Below are 18,484 nucleotides of genomic sequence, written 5' to 3' on the forward strand. Positions count from 1 at the left end.
AATTTTTACTTTCTGCAGAAAGGGTGCTCATTGCAGATGGAACAATGGCCAGAGCACACCTGGACAGGGGAGGGGCAGGGGTTCTTATTCCTGATGCAGGTAGCCCCTACTGCTATGTTGTTCCCCTATTGGCTAGGGTTGGACCGCACAGTTTAAGCCAATTCTGATTGGCTATTTTAAAGAGGTCAGGGGTATGAGGCAGAGTGGCGGGGTGAGTAGTTTGGTGGGAAGGCCAGTTAAGAACAGGTAACTAAAGGTGACTTAGGTCAGAGCAAGTGACCAAGGGTGACTCAGGTCAAAGCAGATGACCGGAATGAGTCAGGACTGAGCAGATGACCAGGGGAACAGATGTGAACTACTGATTAGGACTGGCCGGAAAGTTGTTTACTGAACCTAGAAGCAAGTGGGCGATGAGAACCAGGAAGTTAAACTTTAAAATGGAGAATCAAAGAATAAGAGAGCTGAACCTACTGACATACTGATTCTTTGAAGAGAAACTTGGGGTTCACCATATTTAACATTACCCTAGTTTTTAGTCTTCTCATCTTTAACAGGGGAATGATAGTACCTGCCTTACTGGATGGCGGCAAGGATAGACAAGCTCGTGCTTAGAAGGAGCCTGGGATCAAGCAGGTTCTCAGTCAGTGGTAGACATAACTGTCACTTTGTGATTCTTCTCCTTGCCCCTCCTCCCTCTTCCTGTTATCCCCCTCCTACTCCCCGCTCTGCTACCGTTCCTCCTCTTCTTCCCTCTTCCTTCTGTTTTTATCTGCCACCCTTCATGGCCTGGCTGGTGCTGGCCTCACTTCTCCCATGACTGTCTCATTGCCTGTTCCTAGTCACAGGAATCGCAGCCTTCTCTAAATTCCTATAACATTTATTATTTGTTCCATTGAAATGTTTTCAAAATGACATTTTATGTCATTATAAAAGGAACATATGTTTGTAAAAGGAATATATGTTTATTGCAGAAAATTTAGAAGATATGTAACTACAAGATCTTTCAAGATAGGAACTCTTTTTATATTTTTTTCCTGCTGCATATAGTGGGAATCATCCATTTCATACTTAATATTCCTGATAGATAAAAAACTATTAGTTTTGAGTCTATGGAGTTTTATTAACTCATTTGAAAGAAATTTTTATTTTTATGGCAAAGGAGGAAAGAATGTCCTCCATGAAGTTGAGAACATAAAGACCAGAGGAAGGCACTGTTCTGGGTGTTGTGAAGGATGTAGAGTGACCCAGGCCAGGCTTCCTGTCCTTCAGGAGCTCATAGTTCAAATAGGACTAAATGCTATTAAAAAAGTAATCTAGTTACTAGTACAGAGAGAATGTCCCGTGGACTCATTGAGGATGAGGAGGTCCAGTCCTGCTGGGGTATCTGAGAAAACTTCAGAGGCATTGGAATTAGAACCAGATCTTGAAGGGAGTAAGGATTTTGACAGATGGCCAGATGGCACTGAGAACATTCTAGTGGTGGGGAAGTGAAGTGTGGGATGTGTTTAGGTGACCCCACTGGTTGAAAGCAGAGGAGAGGGTCAGCTGGGGAGCTGGGCCTTGAATGCCAGGCCAGTCCTCAAAGCTGTACACTCACCACAGAGTTGGGAGTGGAGAAGTGACATGACCAGGTGATGGGACTGGTGGGAAGGTTTGAGGTGGAGCGGCCAGGAGGACTTTAGTTGTGGCCATTACAGAGCCTAGCCCAGATGACAATGACCATCTCCTTGACCAGATGCTACTCAGGCTCCTTCGAGTCCTCTTTTTGACTAGGGCTTTTTCTTGGGTCCTGTCTTTAGGCTGCATAGCTCTGCCAAGTCAGTTTAGCTACAACCTCCCACCCTTGAGCTCTCCTCCCCCGGCCTACGTTCAGCAAGAATCCCCCTCCCCTTGCTGTCTCCTGTGAGTTATTTTCCATCCACTGACCCTGCTCCCTCTGCGCATTGGTGCTAAGTCCCCAGCTGCCCTGTGTTTTCTGAGTTGAGCTCCGTCTCCTTCCCCTATTAGGATAGTCTTAGCATCTGTCACAGTAGTCCTGGGAAAGTCTTCCTCACCATTTTAATAAGCATCAGAGTAATTTTTTCTTTTACACAGATCTAGTAAAGAGATGCTCCTATAAGTATGTGATGAATTGAATTGATTTGAGGAAAGATGAGGCAATCAAATAACAGTGTTTTCTCAAACCTTGCTGTCCTGGGCTTTTTGTTGTCATTGTCCTGAGTGGTGTCCTGTGTTTTTTATTGACTCAGAAATCGTGGCCTGGTTACTATTTGGGAAGGCATGTCTGTGAACCAATGCAAATTGGTGGCATTTAGTACCCCTGCATTTCCTTTTTAAATTCACCTTCCACTTTCCCTTCCACCCTGTTGTAGGGACACCTGCCTTGCTCACAGGTTGTTCCTGGAGACTTTGTGTGAAGGCTGGTGTTGACCTGAAGGCCTCCTGCAGCTCGTTTTGCCTCCCTTGTGTTTTTCCTTACATCTTTTCCCTTCTCTGGCTTCCATCCATTCTCTGTGAAGAGGCAGCTCACTAGGTGAGCTGTGGCTTTAGAGCTTCTTTGCATTCAGTAGATTTCCAGGCCATTTTCTCCAGGCTTTTAGTGCATGGTGAAGGCATCATTGGATGAATATCATCAGGAGGGAAAGGGCAGATGGCTGTGTGTGGACTGTTAAAGAAAGCAGTGTGTGGGCACGGTGGCACGCACCTGTAGTTCTAGCCACTCCAGAGGATTGCTTGGAGCCAGGAGTTCGAGATCAGCCTGGCAACATAGCGAGACCCTGTCTCTAAAAAAACAAAAAAGTTTACAAATCTAGGCTTTTAATCTGTATATAAAAAAAGAAATGAAACAACAGCAAAAAAGAATGCAGTTTGTCCAGAGACAGGGATGTGACTGGACAGCAGGAGTGAGTTGAGCCTTTCTTTGCCAGTGTTTGGTTCAGTGGACCCGTTCTTCACTCTCCAGTGCTCCGTGCAACTTATGTTTCCCCTCCTGTAACGACTGCTGGGAAACAGCATTCTCCAAGAGATGTGGAGCTGTGGCTAGAAATGGCCTTGTGGCTATGGTAATGCCCAAGTCTTCCTCATAGAGACCATTTGGCTGTTTTCTGATTTCTCCACTCCTAATTTAAAGCTTTAGTTAATTGCCTGCACTTTGAGAAGCCTGGTAGAGATAACTTATAAGGATAGGTTAATGGTGAAAATGCTGAAATACAAGAACTGCCCAAACTGCCTTGATTCAATTAACATGTGCATTTTTCTTTAAAAGAATTTCGCGCTGTGAAAAGCCTAGTAATTGTGATTTAAATTGTTTAATAAAAGCATTCATTTGATTGCAGACTTGAGTAACTCACATTTGTTTAAAAGACTCATGATGGGGACAAGGGGGGTTAGGTTGATTGGCTTAAGATCCTATCTGAAGTTGAAGTGTATGGGTCACACGGCCAGCTTCAAGGCATTCTTTGGACCGGTCAGGGGTGCAGGGTGGCACTTCATGGCTTTCACACTGAGTTGGTTCTCAGCCAGGCTGGTCTTTTGGTATGCTGTCGCATAGACACTTGTTAATATTTAAAGTATCTCTGACATCTTGTGCCTTTTAGTTCAAGATTTTTGTTTGTTTTGTTTTTAGGGCATGTTTTTCATTCCTTACTTAACCTCTGTTTTGAAGGGCCTTGGTGACCACACCATATTCTCCTGTTTAGGTGACCCCAGTGGCTGAAAGCAGAGGAGAAAGTGTTTCATCATGGGCCCTCTCCTTCTGAATACTGTGAGTCTGTGCCTTGGAAAGTTAAATGGGAGTATTGTAAAACTCACTGAGGGCTTCTCTTTGGAAACTTCACATCCATTCGCCACATATTCTTCCCACCCTCCCCCGCCCCGCAATAGGAATTAAAAATTTGGAGTTGAAGAAGAAAGCTAGAAGTATTACGAAGCAGCCTTGTTTGCTTTAATAAAGTAATAGTTCTAGTTTATCCTCACTTTCCTATGTAGCGTGCTCCCTTAAAGATGACTCAGACAGGTGACTCCCTCAGTCTTCTCCCTGCGGTCTCACTACCCGGGGTACTAACAGTTAAGAAGTTTTTACCAGAAAGTGATGGGTAATAGTACTGGCTTCCTCAGGAAAAGCTATGTGTTGTTGCATTGTTAGAGGAAAAAACCAGAGCTGGGTAGTAGTTAAGGTGGTGAAAACAGATTTTACTCAGGAAAACTATTGCAGTAGGGGAGGAGAGATTCCAGTATAAAACCAGGCTCAATGGCAAGTGCAGCATGGGCCACTGGGAATTCAGAACCAAGGAGCAGTGCGAAGGTCAATGTATGGAAATTACTAGAGGAAACCTCAGGGGTCAGGGGGATTCTAGCTCAACTGACCCAACGAGGATTCTTGCTGAGGATAAGTCAGGAGAATCAGATGTCACCTGGGGGGTTGTGGGGGACAGTAGAGGACGAGGAACACATCAGATATCGAGGGTGATCAGATGTTGAGGAGGGGGGCAATTCAGCTAAACTGACTTAGCAGGGCTCTTGCCAAAGTCAGGAGACGCAAAGAAAGATATGGAGGGCCAAAGGTGGAGGTCCATTTTGGAAGAGCCTTCAGAGCAGTCCGACTAAAGTTTGGTAAGAGAGAGACGCTGTCAGCGCCTGGTTGTGTGTTACTTTTAGGTCCTGTGCACTGTCTTTTTTCAGTTGAAAGGACAAACCCTCACCTTCAGCTGTCCTGGGTGCATCTCTGAGGCTGGGTTTAGGGCTGGGCCTCTCCAGTGGCTCCTGGGGATGGGGGCAGCACTCACCCTTTGCGGAGGTTTTACAGCACCCACAGCTGGCCCAGTGTGCGGATGTTGTGGGGTGCATAGGGCCCCCGAGAGAGGCTTTGGGTCTGTCTCAGTGTGCATGTTACTATGTTATGCTGTGGTGGCTCCCTCTTTTTGCCTCTGTGAATGGTGGGCTCCAGAGGGCTGGGATACTGACTGGCTCTTTCATCCTCTCGTCCCCAGCATGGTGTTTTGCACATAGCAGGTGCTTGATATGTAGTGTGTGAAGCAATGAAGATCGTTTGTGAAAATTGGGTTCAGTTCTTTATACTCATGGTGGTAGGATCGGGGGATCACAGTGTAGAAACTAGTTGAGAGAGCCTGGAGTATGGAAAGCTATAATTATTTTAAAAGCTTTCTCTCAACAGGTCATTTCATTCTCACACCTTCCCAAAGCACTCACCAGACAGGCCGACTGGAGTTTCACCTCCCCATCTGTGCTCTGCTCACCACCCCACAGCTGAGTTGTAAGAGGCAGGTGCGGCAAGAAGGTGGGGTAGGGGGCAGCCAGCCTGAGTATCTGCAGGTTGGAGAATGAGCCCTCCTTCTTGGCCCTCCGTAATTGAATGTTATGCCGCCTCTCTGGTACTGTTAATGGGCCAGGGTGCCCTGATGTTCTCACTGACTCTGAAATGAACCATTTCTCTGTTGCGGGTTCTCGGCATCTGGCAAGGCCATGGTGGGGAGAGAGCGCTCCAGCCTTGCCCCAAGGGCTGGTGAGGAGGTCCAGACAGTTTCACCTAGGCCTCAGGGACGCTTCCCATGAGAAAAGAGGATTCCTGCTGGGCCAGGCACTCCTACCCTGCAGCGTGGGAGCAGTTGCTGGAGGTGCTTGAGTTGCTGGGTGCTGTGTCCCAGTGCCCCTGCAATCCTCTTTGTGCTCTCCCCGTGAGGCTCCCAAGGCAGGATCTGGAGGCCCAGACTGTTCAGGCAGCCTTGTCTGGCTTGCAGGATTCCTCTAAGCTCTGGGTTTTCTAGGATTCCAATTACAAAGGGTTATAATCCCATCTCCAGTTGGGTAAGGAAAATTCAAAGTACTGGAGACAGATCAATTTTTCTGCCTGTTACAATTCTGGGGGCTGGCTCAGAGGGAGCAGGTTCTTAGCACTGCTCACGTGGCAGCTCCAGGTGCCCCTTGGACCCCACACTTTACCACATAGCCCTGTTCTTCCTAGGGCTGGGGTCCCTCTGCCACTGCTGTGTGGACTTTTGTGCAAAACACACGCATAAAACAAACTTGGAGCTAGTAGGAAACCTTTGTATTCAGAAGAAAAGTGGAAACAAAACAAAAGTGTCAAAGTTGTTCTGGTAGCCGCCGGCCTTGTGCAGGCAGCAGTGGTGTCTCTAGTGGTTCCTCCCTTCAAACCTACTTACCCCATGTCATTATATTTAGCACAGTGCCTGTAATCCTTCCGCTAAGTTCCCTAACCTTTATAATTATTCAGCAGCAAATATTGTACCTTTGGGATCCTAAGGAGCTAGCTCTTGCTTCCTTCCCCCCTTATCTCTGGGAGGTAGCTTGTCGCAGACCCTACCTTAGAGTTACTCAGTTACTTTGGAGGGCAGAATTAGTCTCTGATGGGGATACCATTTCCCTCTTTGGCCCTGGATTGGGGAGGAGGAATTCTAGGAGGTAGGGGAGAGACACAACATTGGCGGTGGGAGAGAATAACACTTCTTCTAAGGTCAGGTCAGCCTTGTATGCAGGGTACCAAATGAACCCTGTCCCTGGGACCAAAGACTGAGAACTTGGGCTAGGAGCGGCAGTGCTGGCAGTGCTTGAGTTATGTCTGAACCATCCCAGGAGATTCCAGAATTATGGAGCGCTATCAGAAATGGCCCCAGCTGTGTGTGGGCTGCTGCATCTCTCCTGCCTGGATGCATGTGTGTCCTTTCCCTCTGCTGTCCTTCCAGTTTGTCATTTTGATCCTTAGGTGGATTAAAGAGAGGACCTTAAATTGCCAGTTGCTAACCTTGAGTGAGGATTCCCAGAGGAGTGCTGGCGCAGTATAGGCAGGACTTCCCCCTCTGGTGATGTGCTTGCTTCCAGGGCCGAGGGAAGGGGAGGCACAGTGAGACCAGACTCTGTTCTCTGAGCAGTGCTGGAGGAGAAACACCCTCATCCATGTGGAGTGGGCATGGATGGAGGCAGCAGGGAGGGTAGTAGCTGGGCTTCCTGGGGCCCGTGGAGGCTGAGAGCAAAGCCATATGATCAAGGAGCATAACCAGGAAGCCAGTGGAGGTCCCGTCTGCTGCATGAGAGCCACTCCCTGGAGCCTAGGGCCCTGACTGTGGGCAGAGCTGGCCCTCCATTCTCTGCAGTGAGTATGGGGACAGATGTGATTGTGATCCTCTCAGAGGACTGATGCATTTTGCCAGAGACATGGAAGTGGCTTAAAAGCCAGCAAGGTCCTTGGTGGACATGATATAGATACAGGTTGTGTTCCTTGGAAGTGACCAACACGTGTCCTTTTGCATGGCGGAGATTCAGAAATGCAGCCTGTGCTAATCCTCTCAGGTCCTTTTGTTACGACCATGAAGCCCCATGATTTGGTCACTACTTGGGGTCATTTATGTGTCTGGCTGGTCCAGTTCCTATGTTTTGACTGCTGGGACTAACAGCTGTGTGTGATTAGGGCATTGCCAAGTTCCCGGTGTTAGAAATCGTTTACCATGTGGTTCTCGAGATGTCATTGTGTAATTCCAACTCCTAAGGCTGTAAGTTTTGCTAACTGCTCTTGGTGGGGCTCTCCCTGCATTTTACAAAATGCTCGGTAGTTTTTGTCTAAAAACAAAACAAAACAAAAAAACCGTAAAGTGACCAGTTAAGTAAATTTGCAGATAAAATACCCTTACAAGTTTCTTCCTTTAAAATCACTGAAAATATGCTCAATTTTTATTTAGTTTAACCAGACCACATTTGTGAGGGTAAGATATTCCCAAGCTATTCTGAGAAGGGGTTTAGCCTGAGAACTGGTGGAGCCTGGGAAGGGATAAGGCCTGCCTTGCCTGACAGGGCTACCCCTGTGAAGAATCAGACATACGCCGTGCTTGCTTTCCTGGCCTTTCAGCTTGGTATGTCAGTCCCTTATAGCGTAGGCTTGTAGCAGACTCGCTGCAGAAATGCGTTTTAAGTTCCAAGCAAATTTACAAATGAACTTTGAGAACCCAACTGACTTGAAAGCATGAGCTGATTGGGTTTCTCACATGGTTTCTTTCCACATTTTATAAAGTTCCTGCTTTTTAACCATGTGTGCTTGACGGTAAGACAACTAAAGGTACTTTGAAAGTGAGGGTGGCATTTTGGATGTTCCTCTTGAGCATGGTGAGGTCGTAGCTCCCTGCTGGGCCGTGGAGGCTGTGGACTGCATGTCTGGCTGCTAACTCTTGGCTTGACTGCCCAGGGGGTCCTTCTCCATGGCCAGGATGCTTATCCATGTTTGAGGTTCCTTCTCGGGGACTGGTGTCTTGGGTGTCTACTCCACTTTTCTGGAAGTCTTTTTACTCCACCACAGAATTTGGGTACTAGTGTGTGAAGTGGTGAGAAGGTGACATGACTTACAGACCAGCCTGTCTGCCAGGTGGCCGACACAGGACACAACGCTGTTTAATTCAAGGTGTGAAGGGAGGCACAGGCTATTCTGTTTCCTCAATTGAAAAGGAGCAGGATGGGTGTGGTGTTTCACGCTGTTAATCCCAACACTTGGGAGGCCAAGGTAGGAGGTTTGCTTCATGCCAGGAGTTCAAGACCAGCCTGGGCAACATAACGAGAGTCTGTCTCTACAAAAATAAACATAAAAGATAAGAGGTTATCTCTCTTCTGCAGTAGATCTTTTATGTGCGGAGTACTGATAGGGAGATACGTAACTGGACTCCCCCTTAGCAGATCCCAGTAATATGCTCCCTTCAGTGCCATGCGGGGGAGAAAATTCTGACTGATATGTGGCGAACCCTGAGAAGACTTCTTCCTGTAGATTGGAGATGTTCTGGCTGAACACAGGATTAACCTCCAAACTGGTGTTTTTGTTTTTAGAATAAGATACATGGCTAGTAGAGATAAAGTTCTGTTGACATGGAAGGCTAGGTATGTTCTCCAGTTTACTTGGGGACTCAGAAAATATGTGGAGCTGGAGTCTCAGAGAAGGGACATGCAATGGGTCCCTTCTGACACCTGCCTGCTTCCCATCGCAGATCTCCCTTGCCTGATTTTAGCCCTGTGGATAGCTGTTCTTTATATTTGGATTTTCTTCCAGCACCATCTATTTGATGTAGGCAGTTTTATAGAAGAATTCTTTTGGATTTTGTAAAATACTAAAAACGGCTTCTAGTGGTTTGATGAAAAGCCATTCTGTTTAGAATCTCCCTAGCACAGTGCAGGGGGCGGCAGGGGTGGTGGGGTGGGGTTGTTTCTGAGAGAACAGATCCCTCCCTGTTTTCCCCCTCCCCTCACCTTGGGAATGAATTCCTGGGGCATTTAGGTTGGTCTCTTTGAATTAGCTGGTTCAAAGAGGGAGAGAAGATGCTTCACGTCGTGGAATGGAGCCTTGTAATTGCTGACTTGATTGGATTACCCGAAGTAACCTTTTATGCTTAGTTAAGAATATGCTTTGTTGAGAAAGCATATTTCTGTTTTAAAATATTAGTAATTTTTTCCGACCAACCTCTTCTCTAACCTCCCAGCTAAAAGAATTATCAGTAGCTGTTTCCAGAGTTATCTACTGTTCGTTAGATAATTAGGGGCAGGAATATTTATTAATGGTGCAATATGTACTTAAACAGTATTTTTGATGGGGAGAATTCAAGTACATGAAAGCAAGGGCGTGTTTTCTCCTCCCCCGGGATTGTAACTTGACTTCTCTCTCTCTTTTCTAGAGTCTCTTAAAGCATTTTGGAATGGAATGGTTGCTGTTACAAGTTGAGCCATGGTGCAGTTGCTGTGGAAACTCTAGCATGACTTTCCAGACTACTGTGTGTTTTTTAATAGTAGGCACACCATGGCATTGAATTATTATCTTAATGCACACTTTTTTTTTGAGAGAGAAATAGAAGGTGGTAGAGAAGAGAAGAGACTTTCTCAAATGTACACTTTGTGGAATACTTTACTGAAGTAACTGTGCTCTGAAGGGTGTGCAGCAGCACCTAGGGTGGAGGCCCGGCAACTGGCCGGCCCCGGCCCAGGTGGCAGCCGAGTTTCAGCTGTGTCGAGCATCAGCAGTTCCTATTTTTTGTAGAATTTTATACTGAGCTCTGTGTGCTTAGAATTGTTGGACTCTACCTGCCCTTGTGATAGTTCCTTCTCAGGTTTAATAAGAATAGAATAGGGAGCTGAGAGGCAGAGATGAGTGCAGAGGACTGCGTAGAGGACCATTTGCTTACCAGGAAAGGAAGCTGCAGGTGTGCTCTTTTGTGATAGTGCTGTCTGTCTGTCTGGTTAAATCAGCATGGCTGGAGGTGATACTGAAACCCTGGAATCTGCAGGAGGATCACAAAACACTTTGCCGTCCAGTTCTGATTATCTGCCAGTTTCCTTCTTAAACAGCTATAACAAAAATTTATTTTGCCAGGAGAGAGATCAATTCTAAATTTCCCAAAGAAATTTTCTTTTCTTTTTTTTTTTTCTTAGGAGGTACAAGCAAAGGCATCTTCCTTTCTCCCTCTGAATTTTTTTTTTTTTTTGCTCGAAATTAGCAGTAGTAATTGTCTCACGTGTGCGTGTGAAGAGACCACCAAACAGGCTTTGTGTGAGCAGCAAGGCTGTTTGTTTCACCTGGGTGCAGGCGGGCTGAGTCAGCAAAGGGTGGTGGGATTATCATTAGTTCTTATAGGTTTTGGGATAGACGATGGAGTTAAGAGCAATGTTTTGGGGACAGGGGGTGGATCTCACAAAGTACATTCTCAAGGGCGGGGAGAATTACAAAGAACCTTCTTAAGGGTGGGGGAGATTACAAAGTACATTGATCAGTAGGGCAGAAACAAATCACAGTGGTAGAATATCATCAGTTAAGGCTATTTTCACTTTTGTGGATCTTCAGTTGCTTCAGGCCATCTGGATGTATATGTGCAGGTCACTGGGAATATGATGGCTTAGCTTGGGCTTAGAGGCCTGACGTTCCTGTCTTCTTATATTAATAAGAAAAATAAAATAGTGGTAAAGCGTTGGGGTGGCAAAAATTTTTGGGGGTGGTATGGAGAGATAATGGGCGATGTTTCTCAGGGCTGCTTCAAGTGGGATTAGGGACAGCATGGGAACCTAGAGTGGGAGAGATTAAACTGAAGAAAGATTTTGGGGTAAGGGGTGATATTGTGGGGTTGTTAGAAGGAACATTTGTTGTATAGAATGATTGGTGATGGCCTGGATGCAGTTTTTTATGAATTGAAAAACTAAACGAAAGACACAAGGTCCGAATAAAAGAAGGAGAAAACTAGGTATTAAAGGACTAAGAATTGGGAGTACCCAGGATGTCCAATTAGAAAGTGTCCAAAGGGGTTCAATGTTATTGTTTGCTTGGTTGGCGAGTTTTTGGGCTCTATCCTTGAGTTTTTCTATGTTGTCATATACCAGGCCAGATTGATTTAGGTAAAAACAACAGTCTTCATTTAAAAATATAGAGAGTCCTCTTTTTTTAGCAGTGAGTAAGTTGAGGTCTCCGCGATTTTGGAGGAAAGAGAAATGCAAAGCCAGCAATTGTTTGTTAAAGAAGGATTAGAAACGTCTAGGAGACAGTGAGTTTGATAGTGTGGTAGAGATAGCTGGGGAGAGGTAGAGGGTGGCATAAGAACAGGAATGAGAATAGGAGTAAATATAAAAGTAAAGAATAGGACTTCATCAGGGTGAAAGTATTGGAGGATACCTTGTCACTGAAGATCTTCTATCCACTTCAAGAGAGACTTAAGGGTGGCAATTTGAGGTAAAACCAGGAGCCACTAAATACCAAGAGCCTGAGAAACTGCTTGGGTAATATGACTAGTAAAGGCCCGTCCGTTAATGGGACTGTATAGAGGTGGGAAGGCTAAACTGAAGAATTATGTCTGACAGAAGGGAAGAAATGACTGTGGTGGCCTTCTCAGACCCTGTGGGAAAGGTCTCTACCCATCTAGTGAAAGTGTCTACCCTGACCAAGAGGTATTTTAGTTTCCTGACTCCGGGCATGTGGGTAAAGTCAATTTGCCAGTCCTGGGCGGGGGAAAATCCCTGAGTTTGATGTGTAGGGAAGGGTGGGGTGGGGGGGTTGGCCTGAACAATCCCTGAGGGGTAGTGGAATAGCAGATGGAACACTGAGAAGTGATTTCCTTGAGGATAGATTTCCACGATGGAAAGGAAATGAGAGGTTCTAAGAGATGGGCTAGTGGCTTGTAACCTACATGGAAGAGGTTATGAAATGATGACAGAAAAGAATGGGCTTGTGAGGCTGGAAGGAGATATTTTCCTTGGTCTAAGAACCATTTGCCTTGTGTGGGAAGAGATTGATAGATGGAAGTTTCAGCAGGGGAGTAGGTGGAAGTGATCGATGAGAAGGAGAAAAACTGGCCGTGAGGGACAGAAGTTGGAATTCTGCCTGCTTCTTTAGCTACCTTACCAGCATAAGCGTTGCCCTGAGCCATGGGATCTGATGTCCTTTGGTGGTCCTTGCAGTGTGTGACTCCAGCTTCCTTTGGAAGTAAAGCAGCCTTGAGAAGAGTTTTTATTAAAGAGGATTAATGATGGAGGACCCTTGCATAGTGAGGAAACCTCTTTCAGCCCATATAACAGCATGGTGGTGCGGGATATGGAAGGCATATTTGGAGTCAGTATAAATATTGACACGTAGTCTCTTTGCAAGAGTGAGGGCTTGAATTAAGGCAATGAGTTCGGCTTGCTGAGAGATAGTGGAGGGAGGCAGAGCGGTAGCCTCAATGATAGATGTGGGAGATACTATAGCATAGCCTGCCTTTGCTGGTGAGTGGTGATTTGGCCTGGTGGAACTGCCATCAGTAAACCAAATGTGATCAGGGTGAGGAACAGGAAAGAAGGAAATATGGGGAAATGGAGTGAATGTCAGGTGGATCAGAGACATACAGTCATGGGGGTCAGGTGTGGTATCCGGAATAATGTGGGAGGCCGGATTGAAGTCCGGGCCAGGAACAATGGTAAGTGTGGGAGACTCAACAAAGAGTGAGTACAGCTGAAGGAGCCAGGGAGCAGAAAGTATGTGTGTCAGATGTGAGGAAGAAAATAGATTTTGGAAGTTATGAGAACTGTAGAGAGTGAGTTGAGCATAGTTTGTGATTTTGAGGGCCTCTAAAAGTATTAGGGCGGCAGCAGCCACCGCACACAGACATGAGGGCTAGGCTAAAACAGTAAGGCCAAGTTGTTTGGACAGAAAGGCTACAGGGCGTGGTCCTGGTTCTTGTGTAAGAATTCTGACCACACAGCCCTGCACTTTGGCTGTGTGTAATGAAAAGGGTTGGGATGAGTTAGGGAGAGCTAGTGTGGGGGCAGCTTCTAGGGCTGTTTTTAAGGAACAGAAAGAGGAGTGGTGAAAGGATTTAGGATCTATGGAGTCATCTAAGTTTGGTTTTGTGAGTTTATATAATGGTTTTGTTAGGATGGCCGTCAATACCCACAACAGTTATGGAGGCAAGGGAAACAGGCCCTTGAAAATAAGGTAATGTGGAGTGAGTAGTCTCCTTATTGATTAAGAAGGGGACGGATTTACCTTCCACTGTAAGAGTTACCCGAAGCTTGGCATCTGTGATGGTCCAGGGGGCTTCCGAGGCTGTCTAAAGGAGAAAGTATCCAACCATGCCCAGGAAGGAAAGGAGCTGTTGTTTTGTAGAAGGGGTTGGGGTTTGGGAGATTAGTTGGACATGATCAGCAGGGAGAACACGTATGTTTTCATGAAGAAATATGTCAAGATAGGTAATGGATGAGGAAGAAATTTGGGCTTGACTGAAGTAATGGGGGCTGTCCGCGAAGCCTTGCAGCAGTACAGCCCAGGTAATTTGCTGAGCCTGATGGGTATCAGGGTCAGTCCAAGTGAAAGCGAAGAGAGGCTGGGATGAAGGGTGCAAAGGAATAGTAAAGAAAGCATGTTTGAGATCCAGAACAGAATAATGAGTTATGGAGGGGTTGTGGAGGGAGGTATTGAGGATAGGAGAGTATATGGCTTTGGCACCACTGGGTGGATAGGCAAGACAATTTAGTTGATAAGGTGCAGATCCTGAACTAACCTGTAAGCCTTGTCTGGTTTTTGGACAGGTAAAACAGGGGAATTGTAAGGAGAGTTTACAGGCTTTAAAAGGCCATGCTGTAACAGGCAAGTGACAACAGGTTTTAATCCTTTTAAAGCATGCTGTGGGATGGGATATTGGCGTTGAGCGGGATAAGGGTGATTAGGTTTTAATGGGATGGTAAAGGGTGCATCATTTGTTGCCAAGGAGGGAGTAGAGGTGTCCTATGCTTGTGGACTAAGGAGGGGAGATACAAGGAGAGGATGTGAAGGAGGCTTTGAACTGGGGCAAAAGGTGGCAATGAGGTGCGGCTGTAGCCCAGGAATAATCAGGGAAGCAGATAATGTAGTTAAAATGTCTCGACCTAATAAGGGAGCCGGGCAGGTGGGGATAACTAAAAAGGAGTGCATAAAAGAATATTGTCCAAGTTGGCACCAGAATTGGGGAGTTTTAAGGGGTTTAGAAGCCTGGCCGTCAATACCCACAACAGTTATGTAGGCAAGGGAAACAGGCCTTTGAAAATAAGGTAATGTGGAGTGAGTAGCCTCCATAATGATTAAGAAGGGGACGGATTTACCCTCCACTGTAAGAGTTACCCGAAGCTTGGCCTCCATCATGGTCCAGGGGGCTTCCGAGGCTATTGGGCAGTGTCAGTCTTCAGCCGCTAAGCTGAGAAGATCTGGGAAGGAGTCAATCAGAGCCTTGGGCCAGGTGGACAGTCCAGTTTCCAGTGGGGTCCTGCACAGATGGGACACGGTTTAGGAGGAATCCCGGGCTGCGGGCATTCCTTGGCCCAGTGGCCAGATTTCTGGCACTTGAAGCAAGATCCTGGGGGAAGAAGTTCTGGAGGAACCCCTGGCAGCTGCGGTTCAGGCGTTTGGAGTTCTTGTGTGCTGGAGATGTGGCTGGGGTTTGTCTCACAGTGGAGGCAAGGAATTGCACCTCCGAAATACATTGCTACTTGGCTGCCATTACTCTATTACTGTACACCTTGAAAGCGAGGTTAATTAAGTCCTGTTGTGGGGTTTGAGGGCCGAAGTCTAATTTTTGGAGCTTTTTCTAATGTCGGGAGCGGATTGGGTAATAAAATGCGTATTGAAAATAAGGCAGCCTTCTGGCCCCTCTGGGTCTAGGGTGGTAAAGCGTCTAAGGGTTGTTGTCAAACAGGCCTTGAACTGGGTTGAGTTTTTGTATTTGATGAAAAAGAACCTAAATGCTAACTGATTTGGGAGAGGTCAGATAAAGAAAAAAGGAGCATTAACCTTGATTATGCCTTTAGCTCCAGCCACCTCTTTAAGAGGAAATTGTTGGGCAGGTCGGGGAGGGCTAGTCATGGAACGAAACTGTAAGCCAGACTGGGTGTGGGGAAGGGAGGTGATAGAAGGATTATAGGGTGGGGAAGCAGAGGCTGAGGAAGAATTGGGACCTGGCTTGGCCTGGGAAGGAGCAGCCTGGGGAGGAGGGGAGAGAGGTCAGATGGGTCCCTAGAAAAGGAAGATTCAAAAGACTCAGAGACGCTTGGGGTTGGGACTGAAGGAACAGACAAGAGAGAAAGAAGAAAGATTTGGGACGACTCTCATTGGGAGCAGAGACTAGGGAGGGACCAGTGTGTAAAAGAATGCCTGGACATCAGGCACCTCAGACCGTTTGCCCATTTTACGACAAGAATTATTTAGATTTTGTAGGATGGAAAAATCGAAAGTGCCGTTTTCTGGCTATTTGGAACCACTGTCGAGTTTGTATTGGGGTCAAGCGGCATTGCAGAAGAAAATAAGACGCTTAGATTTTAGGTCAGGTGAGAGTTGAAGAGGTTTTAAGTTCTTGAGAACACAGGCTAAGGGAGAAGAAGGAGGAGTGGAGGGTGGAAGGTTGCCCATAGTGAAGGAGACAAGTTTAAAGAGAAGGGTAGAGACACGGAGAAGGGGGGTGGGGAGCAGCCAAAGCAGGCGTCTCCGCAATTGACTTGCCACCAAGGGAATGTGGATGAATGACCAAGGCAGGCGTCCCCACGGAGATCAGACACCAATGGAATGTGGGCGAATAATCAGAGAGGCGTCCCCGCAATGATTAAACACCAAGGGAAGTCTGCCTTCCCAAGTCCGTGACTGGCGCCGGAGTTTTGGGTCAACGGATAAAATATGTCTCCTTTGTCTCCACCAGAAAATGAAAGGAGTTGAAATTAAGAGAAGGGAGAGATTGAAGGGTGGCGCCAAGATTAAAAGGAGAAAGAGGTTGAGGGATAGTGAGAGAGGTTGGAGAAGAGAGTAAAAAGAGGCTGCTTACCTGATTTAAAATTGGGGAGATGTTCCTTGGGCTGGTTAGTCTGAGGACCTGAGGTCGTAGGTGGATCTCTTCACGGAGTGAGGGTGAGGACAGGGGACTGGTCTCCTGAAGGAGTCCCACTGACCTGGGTCTTCAGCACCAAATGTCTCACATGTGCATGTGAAGAGACCACCAAACAGGCTTTGTGTGAGGAACAAGGCTGTTTATTTCACCTGGGTGCCGGCGGGCTGAGTCAGAAAAGAGAGTCAGCAAAGGGTGGTGGGATTATCATTAGTTCTTACAGGTTTTGGGATAGGCAGTGGAGTTAAGAACGATGTTTTGGGGGCAGGGGGTGGATCTTGCACATTCTCAAGGGCGGAGAGAATTACAAAGAACCTTCTTAAGGGTGGGGGAGAATATGAAGAACCTTCTTAAGGGTGGGGGAGATTACAAAGTATATTGATCAGTTAGGGTAGGGCAGAAACAAATCACAATGGTAGAATATCATCAGTTAAGGCTATTTTCACTTCTTTTGTGGATCTTCAGTTGCTTCAGGCCATCTGGATGTATATGTGCAGGTCACTGGGAATATGATGGCTTAGCTTGGGCTCAGAGGCCTGACAGTAATATGATGGGTTGAGGGAAAGTTATCAGAAGAGAAAAAGAACAAAAAAATTTCTAGCTTTACTGGAGAATGTTGAAGATGGAGTAAGCAGAGGTTTACGCTAGAAATGGATTCAAGTAGACAAACTGTATTATTTCATCATAAATGCCTCTACTTTGTTCTTTCCTCCCATTACCCTGCTCAATTCTTGTTTTTTTTTTTTATTCTAGTTATGAAGAAAAACAAAAAGAGTTATTTTGTCTTGACCCAATGCAGAGATGAAAGCAGAAATCAGATTTACCCTATGTAATAGCTTATTACTGGGCAAAGAAATGAAGTACATTAAGGAGGCCTTTTTTTCCTCCAATGGCTGTTAGATTGTGTATTGCAACCAGGAGTTGTCAAGCTCCTGATCCTAATCCAAGCTGGGGACTGTGGTACAGTGTGGCCAGCTGCCTTGCTAGCTGCCTTACCAGGCAGGTCTCGCATCTGCAACTGTCATCCCATTGGAATCAAGTTGCAAGCCAGTGAACTTGCTGGGGTGTGCCCAGGTCAGAACAGTTACAGCTTAAAAGTCTTTGCTGCCCTTTTTCAGATCCTGTTCCTGGGAGAGTCTCCCACACTAAGTTCAGTGTGGGTACCAGCTGTGGTGAGGGTGTGCTGCCACTGCAGCTGCTGTCTGGGCATCTGTGTTAGGGCCAATACTTCAAGAAGTGTGAGTCATTGTGAAGTGACTGTAGGCAGCTGGGAAATAACAGCTGTGAACAGAAAAAAGACTGGAGGCCTGCTCTCTGGAGGTCTGGGCATAGTGATGAGGGGCTGAGGAACAGAGAGGGAAAAGAAAAATGCAATTCTAAAATTAAAAAAAAAAAACCTTAATTTAAACCGTGATTTACAGATAATTCCCATGTGTGAGAGACAGTATAGGAAACACTCCAAAGAGCTTGCGTTAAAACAAAAATAAATAAAAATGTAAAGATTTCCTGCCCCTATGTGAAAAAAGCAATCTGTGATTGTTTTGTTTTATTTTGTTGAGACAGGGTCTTGCTTTGTTGCCCAGGCTGGAGTGCAGTAGGATGATCACGGCACACTGCAGTCATGAACTCCTAGGCTCAAGCAGTCCTCCCACCTTGAGTAGCTGGGACCACAGACATGTGTTACCATGCCTGGCTAATTTATTTTTTGTAGAGACAGGGTCTTGCTATGTTGCCCAGGCTGATCTTGAACTTCTGGGCTCCAGTGATCCTCCCACCTCAGCCTCCCAAAGTGCTGGGATTATAAGCATGAGCCCCTGCACCAGCCATGTGATTGTTAGATTGTGCAACTTAGATGGTACAGAAAAGCAAAGGAAGGAAAAATATCAACCTTGTCCTGTCACCCAGGAGGAGGGAGCCAGAGACAGACACATGGTAAGCACAGACTTTGAACAGTGTCAAAGCTTGGAATAAGCTGAGCCTTACACAAATGCTAAAGACAAAACAAAAGAGGAAAAAGAGTTTTACGTTTCAAACAGCACCGAGAAAGAGAAATGATCAATAAGTGGAAGAGGATATCAACTGAACAATTTGGTTTTCTCCAACTTTCTTCCCAGCACCTGCTCTGT

At 46.2% G+C, this 18,484-nt stretch overlaps 1 protein-coding gene across 11 annotated transcripts in view; it reads left to right on the top strand.

Annotated features, from left to right (window-relative positions):
- CCNY (cyclin Y) overlaps nt 1-18,484 on the top strand; it is a 330,334-nt gene that overhangs the window by 144,880 nt on the left and 166,970 nt on the right. For 2 of the 11 annotated variants that reach the window (XM_055092655.1, XM_055092652.1), the window contains one exon: nt 3,699-3,763. The exons of the other annotated variants lie outside the window; for them this stretch is intronic. The gene's annotated coding sequence lies outside the window, so the exon portion shown is untranslated. The remainder of the gene's footprint in view (nt 1-3,698; nt 3,764-18,484) is intronic. 11 annotated transcript variants of the gene reach the window in all.

The sequence above is a fragment of the Pan paniscus genome, chromosome 8 (genome assembly GCF_029289425.2).
Source record: "Pan paniscus chromosome 8, NHGRI_mPanPan1-v2.0_pri, whole genome shotgun sequence".
NCBI classification, from domain to species: Eukaryota; Metazoa; Chordata; class Mammalia; order Primates; family Hominidae; genus Pan; species Pan paniscus.